Source organism: Adiantum capillus-veneris, chromosome 11, assembly GCF_014529385.1.
Source record: "Adiantum capillus-veneris isolate H3 chromosome 11, ASM1452938v2, whole genome shotgun sequence".
NCBI lineage: Eukaryota > Viridiplantae > Streptophyta > Polypodiopsida > Polypodiales > Pteridaceae > Adiantum > Adiantum capillus-veneris.
This window is the reverse complement of record NC_140941.1, coordinates 35958285-35967145: the sequence shown is the minus strand read 5'-3', so window position 1 is coordinate 35967145 and position 8861 is coordinate 35958285. Positions and strand designations below refer to the sequence as shown.

The 8861-nt window shown below is 44.6% G+C and overlaps 1 pseudogene across 1 annotated transcript; it reads left to right on the top strand.

The window, feature by feature from the left end:
- The first annotated feature begins 3956 nt into the window (after positions 1–3956).
- Positions 3957–7775, top strand: LOC147447098 (AT-hook motif nuclear-localized protein 16 pseudogene; annotated as a pseudogene). Its single transcript, XR_015189711.1, has 2 exons — positions 3957–5372; positions 5807–7775. The product of XR_015189711.1 is annotated as an AT-hook motif nuclear-localized protein 16 pseudogene (transcript).
- The last annotated feature ends 1086 nt before the right edge of the window (positions 7776–8861 follow it).

The window sequence follows — 8861 nt, the reverse complement described above, 5'->3', positions numbered from 1 at the left end:
TCCCCCAAGGTCATATTGCAAGCGTCTCTCGGAGCCTATTGCACCTCCACTCTGGATGTCGAGCCCACTGTAGGCGTTTCTCCACTGCATGCCAAATGCTCTATAGATGTTTCTCCAATGTAGAGCCTGCAGTGCTGGGTTGATCGTCCACTTGCTCGGTATCTAGCTCCTCGAATATGTCGTAGCAAGTCACGAAGGGGGTTCACCTTACAATACAATGCAAGCCTTCAGCAGCGGGCAGTCACTATGCAGTGGTGTTGTAGCCTCAAGCTGTGGAGAATCGAATCGGAGGCTCCGCCTTGCAAATTAAGCGGGGAGTGGCGAGGAGACTGGAGTTGAGAGGCCTAAAATCATAAAAAGAGAGTCCCCCATCCGATAGCAGCCCTCTTTCGATGTTTTCTCCTGGGGCTCTTCGAATCCTCCATACGATAGCAAACCTCCTGTGACATTTTCTCCTCGAGTGAATGAGAAACCAAACTGTTTTGGTCCATAAGGCTACATGAAAATTTAGCCATGATGGACAAATATACTTCTCTCGTTGAAGCGAGGCCAGATCAATTGTTTGTGTGAGTTTTTGATATGTATAGTTTGTGTTAGTTCTCATTTGACGATGGTCTTTTCCTCTCAAGTTGGATTGTGATAAAAACTTTTATTTTCCTTCGTGTGTGAGTGTGGTTTTGTCTATGAAATAGACATAGAAATATAGTCTATCAATTTGTATTGAAGAAACTGACAGGTATGGCGATGAGAAATTTCTCCTAGCTCAATGCAAAGGTGAGAATCTCAATGAGGTGAACATATGGTAGTGGAAGCAAAGCTCCTTGCTTCAAATCTCAAGAATTTGCACATTGCAATGAGACCTCCTTATCTTGCCATCTACGTAGAAAATGTTGTGATCTATACGAGAAATTTTTGCATTCCATGATGTGTGATCACCTTGCCATCGCCCAACTTTTCCCATCTATATGTATTTCATAACACAAGAGCGAGTGCCCTTTACATGTGTCAAAAAATGCGAGAAAACGGCTAAAGTCCAAATTGCCTCTGTGCACGATAAAGAGGGAGAGACAAACAGTGAGAGAGAGGCCGCCGCAGGAGACCGACCTTACTAGTTATATATAAAATATACAAAGAAGACTTTTGAGCAATATGAAACAATGGCATGTGCAGCTCTACGATGAATTTGAGGTAGCACTAACAAGTTTCAAAAGGGAGACTTTTTAGGAGAGTGGGAAAAAAAATCATTTTGTGGGTCTGTATTTTTTTAAGTCAGACTGATGGACGTTTTAGAAAAGTAGGAAAGAAATCCTTTTTTCGGTCTTTATTTTTTAAGGTCAAACCCATGAGACAGGACTTATGCCAAAATCTAAGGTAGTTAATAGGATTTATCACCAAAATGGTCAATCTTTCGCCTAGAAATTTAAGATTTTTGTCACCTCACTACACTGGGTCTTGGATACCGCTGGTCGTTGCCATGATACTAGGCTGTGTAGATTTGTTGAGTGATCTATGATCATGGTCCATTATATAATTACACAAGAAGTTTTGGACTGATTCTCACAATAATTCCCACATTATGACTTACCTCAGCATCATGAGCTTCTGCTCGAGAGGTACGACATACCTAGCTAGGTAAGATTGGGGGCACGGGACTCCGGCCCGTGCATTGCCGATGGTCCCTTCCTCCAATCATCTCCTAGCTATGTATGCCGTGCCTCCCAAGCAGAAGCTCATGATGTTATGCATTGTAGTAAAAACACTGAAAAAGGCTCCCTTTTCCTACATGAGAAAATTTCTAAATCTTATTGTGTTAGTTGCTCATGGATCACGATCGGTATTCAATTTATAAGAAGGAAAGTGAGCTTCTCGACGGGGGTTCTTACCTTCCCCTCCGAGCCTATTTGTTAACTCTTGGATGGACCTCAATGGATTGATCCAGGTGACATAGAGGAAGGACTGCTAGATCCCGCTAGGTGGGTGTCACACTTTGTGTTCTCTATAGATGGGAGGAAGAGGGCCTCTAAATCGTATGCTAGCACCACCAACCCAAAAAAGATTCGTAAGTCGTTTCACTTTGGGGCTCGCATGATGGCTGATGAAATCTTACATGATGCCATTAGACAAACTCATAAACAAATTACATGATGAATACGTGTAGCAAGCAAAGTTCATCTTGGAGACTGCACTACAAAGTCTACAGGCTTGATGTCCTCACTTGGTGGTACTCTATTTTATGAGCCGTCGAATGACGACTTAAAGCCTATTGGAGTGCACAACCGTGGAAACTTATAATAGAAATGGGATATGCGAGCTTACGACAGTGAGAAAAGGTGTTCAAGATGTGCATCTGAACAAACAGCCCAGGAGCTGGTGTTGAAAGGGGGCATTTGGTGGGCATTCTACTTCGCTTATGCTATGCTATGGATGTCCGAGCTCTCTCCTAATGAAGGGCTTATGAAATTTTGTGTGGTGTGGGTTACGTTCAAGGGCTTCTCACTTTAGTTGAGTGGTTTTGTGGATTCCATTGATGCTTTGCTAGGCAGGTTACTTTTTGTTTCGAATATGCAGCGGGTAAGATTGGGCTTGGAATTTAAGTAAGCCAATCCCAAAGTATTTGGATCTCAGTACGGTGGAACTTCCAACAAAAGCCTCGATTACAGATGATAATCAAAACTTTAAGCTTAATCTATTTGGCCATGTTGTTTAGATTTCTGGCATGATGAACAACATTGTAAGTCTACTTAAACGTAAACAAAAGGCAAAATGAACTGAACGACTCTGACATTCTCTTCTCTTTTCTCTCGGCGATATGTATCCTATGCATTGGCTTAGCGATCAAGGAGGTTGTTGTGGGAGAGCTAACTCTTTGGTGGCTACCCCAAGTCGTCTTATGATCCTTTTTGTTGCTATTGATCTCAAGGTAGCGCCCTTTATCAGCCAATGCAATAGAAGTATAGGGTGCTTAAGATGCCATGGCACGAATGGATGATGGCTTCCTATGTGACTTTTTTTGGTTTTTAATTGAGTTATCATTTGTGAGTTTGGAAATTAATAACCAAGGTATTTCAATATTAATTGCAGAACTTTCACGCAAATCGAGATATGAGAGGATTAAGCAGAAAACTAATAAGAAGCGAGGATAACTACCCTTGGTCATAATGGAAAACTAAACCTCAACAAGAGTTATTTAGCTTTACACGTGTGTGTGTGTGTGTGTGTTTTTTTTTTCTTTTCTTTTTGCGGGTGGGGGGGGGGGTGGGGGGCGGAGAGAGAGAGAGAGAGAGAGAGAAATATTTATGTCTTTTTATTATTATAGCAAAACTCACAATTGTGAGTGAATTATATTTAATAGCCCAAAAAATTACAAGGTCTCGTCATGCTCTTGTTAAGCCATGACATCATCTAGAGACCATAATTACATCGACTATCAGGGCAGCCACCCCTACCAACACCCCCCCCCTCATCTTTGATACACAAGGTCCATAATCTTGTCATTCTGAGATCTTTTATTTATCGATGGCCAAGATTTGCCCCCATCCTAGGCATTCCATCTGTTGACAACAAGGCACAAGTAGTCCTAGACCAATCCTCCGAGTGTTGCTTACGCCCGAGTGTTCATATTAGCACTTTCCTGTCTTGTATAATTTCTGCGAAGCTTGCCACCTCAAAACCTCCTTCAAACACTTGGCGGTTCCTTGTCTGCCATACATTATGTAAGAAGAAGTATCTGACAATCTGAGTGCTAACGAGGAGTGCAAGACTACCTGAATTCTTACCTTCAAAAGAATCCTTTCCTTGAGAGTGGCAATTAAGACATAATTCTCTCTCTCCAGGAGAGAGAGAATTATGTCTTAATTGCCACTCTCAAGGAAAGGATTCCCTGGAGAGAGAGAATTATGTCTTAATTGCCACTCTCAAGGAAAGGATTCTTTGGAACAATTGAGGCGATGTTTTTGGCCACAGCAATGTGCAAGTCACATAAGCTAAGTTCAGATGGGGCGGAAACAAAGGGAGGACAAAACGTGTGAATTCTAGCTGGTGCATGCAGATTGGGTAGAGTAATCGAGCTTCCTTTCCAAACGCACCTAGAATTGGGCAACCCCCTCGCCCTAGAAAAGATCCACTACCATGCACTTTATACATTTCAAAATGCGGACTATTCACTAAAACCTATCACGCCACTGCTAAGCTGCAATCCATTGGCTCCAACAGGCTCCTCGCTACTAGTGTATATGTGTTGCCTCCATTAAGGGCGTTGGTCGGGGGGCAACACATTGCAGACCTCCATTTATTGTTGTTTTTGCTACGGAATGGAGAGTTGAAGTCCTTGGATGCATGCCACATTAGCGTGCGGAATAATTTATAAGCCTTTCAAAAGATTGTATGGCATGTTTGCACGGGGAATATCAACCAACTTTCGACATATTGGCATACAAAATGTGCACGGTCGCATGCAATCAGCATACAACAAATTAGCACACTGAAAAAGAAGAACACTTGACGACCGGGAATGGCATGTCAATGACCATTTCTCCGTAATCACTACTCCTACCATGGCTTCTAACTCCCCATTGATCGCCATGAGGCCGTCACAGTGATTACGGGGAATGGTCATTGATGGACCATTCCCTACTCCATCTAGCCAGTGGACCATTCCTTACTCCATCTAGTCTAAACGAAGGAAGCCAAGGCAGCAAAAGCAATGTGCATTGCCAACGGGCTCGTGTGGATCCGCCCATACTAGTTCTCAATAAGCTGGGTGAAAACAGTTCGCTCTCGTAGGAACCCGGCAATTAGTATCTAGCGGTCTTTCTAACCTATAAAAACATTTCTCTCGCGAAGAAACCACACAAAATACGCAGTCTAGGCACTAGATGATGCACTAGATGATCTAGGTATTGGAGTTCTGTCCACGCTGGTGTGACATGCCGGGCGCGCGCCCAAAGAGACCTGTCGGGGAGCCTGCGTGTGATAGCGCCTTAATCTATAACTTACTACAAAAGCCTGAAGTTTAGGTTTGTTTAGTGGACTGTGGAGAGCAGCAGCATCTGAGGGGAAAAGAGAGAGAGAGAGAGAGAGAGAGAGAGAGAGAGACTCAGACTCAGAATCTGCGAGGACTGGGAGACCGAGCTAGGAGAGAGAAGGCAGCAGCTAGGTCGAAGCTCCGCGAACTGTACAGCGAAAACCTCCGCGCACGCCGCACAGTCGAGCTTCTCTTTGACGTCTCTTCCTGCTGCGCTTGATAACACCGGAAAGGCAAATAATGTATTAGACAGATTTGATGCGATCTAGGCTAGTGGAGAATCACCTCTCTCTAGTCTCGACACCACGCTCATCTCCCACATTGTTTTCAACTGCGATATCAGGATTCGGTAACTCTCCCTCTCTCTCTCTCTCTCTCTCTCCACTTTGTAGCACTCGTGACTCTAAGCTGTGTCTGCCTTCCATTTGTTAATAGCACTCTGACTTCAACAACTTGCTGCATGTAGCCTCTGCTGTACGTACCTTGATCCCTTTAGCTCACTGTCTCAGAGTCTGTGGAGTGAGGGCCCTCTCTCAGTTTTCTGGTAGTCTGGTGCACACACAACTCCACATGACACACGCACGCATAATCTGGCAAGAGCACTGGCCGAGCAGGCCCAAGCTCAATCTTCAGTCTCCCAGTCTCCAGAACGTGTCACGGTCTCTCTCTCTCTCACTCACTCACACACACACACACACACACACACACACACACAGCTCTGTCATAAATGACGTATGGTACTGCAGCTGACAATGATCTCGATTATGTGTAATTACAATTCAGATTCTCTCTCTAGGACTACAAGGAGAACGCGGGGAATGTGTGTATGGCAGGAGTGGGCGGAAACGCGCTTCCATTCTCTCAGGCGGTTCAGCAGCTAGCTGGTACGACGCATACGCAGGGCAGGCCGGACATGCGCTTGGGCGGCGGCCAAACCACCACCAACACTGCCTCAGACGAAGACATTAACAGCGGCAGCAGTGATCCCATAAACGCAAACCCTAACAGCAGTCTGTGCACAGCAGCCAATCAGCTTGCCCTGGCAACAGCAGCGGGGGGGGAAGGCTCGGGCGATCATGGCTGTACGCCCAGGCGGCCTCGCGGGCGTCCGCCTGGGTCCAAGAACAAGCCCAAGCCGCCCATCATAATCACGCGGGACAGCGCCAACGCGCTGCGGACGCATGTGCTGGAGGTGGCCAATGGGTGCGACGTGAGCGACAGTGTGGCCACGTTTGCAAGGCGGCGACAGCGCGGAATTTGTGTTCTAAGCGGCACGGGAACTGTCGCTAATGTTACCCTTCGGCAGCCGGCAGCGCCAGGCGCCACCGTTACGCTGCACGGCCGTTTCGAGATCCTGTCTCTCTCGGGATCCTTTTTGCCACCACCAGCGCCACCAGGAGCCACCGGACTCACCATCTATCTGGCCGGGGGCCAGGGACAGGTTGTGGGCGGGAGCGTGGTCGGAGCACTCCTGGCATCGGGGCCTGTTGTCATCATGGCTGCCTCTTTCCTCAACGCCTCATATGACCGTCTCCCGCTTGACGACGATGACCCAGCTTTACCGCAACTCAATCCTGCACAACAGCCTCCATCGCATGTTGTTGTTGGCGCCCCTCAACTCAGCATGCAGGACCCTAATTCCTCCAGCGCAGGTGCAGGCAATGCCAGCAACCTCTACAACTTACCCCCTAATCTTCTCACCAATCATCAAATGCCTGATGTGTATGCTAGCTGGGCTGCAGCGTCAGGAAACAGGGCCCCCCCATATTAACCCTAATTTTGTCCCTTCAGCACTATCCCTTGTGTCAAATTGGACCCGTGCCAGCTACCGATAACCCAATAGCCCCTCCCTTCACCTGGTCCGCTCTGTACCTACCTTTAATCACATAAGCCCCTTGCTCGGGGCATTCCATCTTTGAAGCTCCTCTTGTCATGTTTGCTTCGTGTACATATAGCTTCCCTCTTGGGCCCATAATACTCGTGCATTCATATGCTCTCTGAGTGCCCAAGCAAATAGTACAGAGTTTCCTCTAATCAGTATTCTGCCTTCCTTAATTATATAGCCTTAATGTGTGCATGAAACTAGACCCCTCGTCAAGCAATATTGTGCTCCTAATTGTCTGGGTTTCTCAGCGGATTGTCTAATCTCTTCACCAAGGAATTGATGAGCTAGAGTAATATTTGCAATCAGCATGCAGAGAAGATCAAACAGACTTTGCTTCTTACATACAAAAAATCTGTTGCATCATGTATTGTTAACTATAGGAGAGGGCTAAGAATATTTCTGCGTATTTTTTGTGTATAGGAGAGGGCTAATTCTGTGTATTTAGCGATTGAATAATATTGAGGGGAGGTGCAAGTTAACTTTTCATACATACTGTGTATGTAATGAAGGTAGGTGCAACTTTTGATGTAGGGTGCTAATTAAAATATGACAAAGCTCCACATTCGACGAGGCCAGCTGGTTTTTGATAATCGGTTGTTTCCTGCCTTTCACTTCCGTGGGAAAAGGACAATGCCTATGTTTGAAAGTCTGTCTACTAGAAAACTCAACCACCTTTTCCCCACCCTAAGACAATCCCGTACTACACTAAGCACTCCATAGTATGGAGGGCATGGGATAAGCACTTTACAGGAATATTGAGGACAAGGCTACTTAGGAGGACCCTGTTCTCTTCGTTTGCCTGCATTGCTTGAAGCTTCTCGCCCTTTCCACTTCATTTTCCTATTCACAATATCTTGGTAGAGCATGATGAGATTATGATCTTATTAAATTTTGAGGCTTTACAACTTACGAGAGGTCTCTTCTTTTGCTTTTAGGGGGGGGGGGGGGGGGGCACATGGAAGGTGTTTTTACTTATCGCGTCTTCCTTCCATTAATTGCAAGTGCAACTGAATTTCAGCTTCTTATCCTCCCTCTCACTTGGTGTGTGCGTGCATAACACTTGTCGTTTCAAAAGGTCTAATCACACTCCCTCTTACGATTGTCTCCTCTCATGGAGGGTACCTAACACTAGTTTGGTAACGACAATCCTCTCATGGAGGGTACCTAACACTAGTTTGGTACCAAAATGGACGCTTTAGTGTTCTTTTTTCTCGAATTTAAATAAAATGGTACATGAAATCTAAAAAACATTTCAAAAAGCACATTTACAAACTTAGGAAATCTTATCTAAATTATTCAATGTCACTTTTGTACAAAACTTTATTATTAACTACACTCATGAAAAGCACCTATGCATAACAACACTCGGTTTTTCACTAAAACTCATACATTAGTTCAAGAAAAAAATGACCAGGGAGCATGCAATAATGCACGGTAACTACTTGTATATGTGTTTGACAATTTTGATATTTTCATGTGAAAAAAATTTACTTGTGACTATAATAAAATATAAAAAGTCATGTGGGACAAATATGCAATATTTATGAATTCAATCATGACCACTTAAAACCTTTAGTTCATCTAAATTTGCAATTTCTTATGATGCATAGATACTAAATCTATGACTCCATGACATAAGGTGATGCTACTTGATGGTTATGCAAGCCACGTTTGGTGATTTAGTAATTCTTATTTTTTTATTTATCAAAGACTAGCCTTAAGATAAAGTCCACTTTTGGATTTTTTCATTCGTCTTACTTATTCTATGCAAATATCTCGTATGGACACAATTGCAAAATTATATACACACTTTTACTAGTCACTACAACAAAATAAGGTGTCATCGACGCAGATATCGACGCGGCGCGTCGCTATACGCGTCTGTGAAACCAGTCGCTATTTGCGACGCAGGTATAGACGTGTATAGAGACACAGATTGCCACGCATATAGCG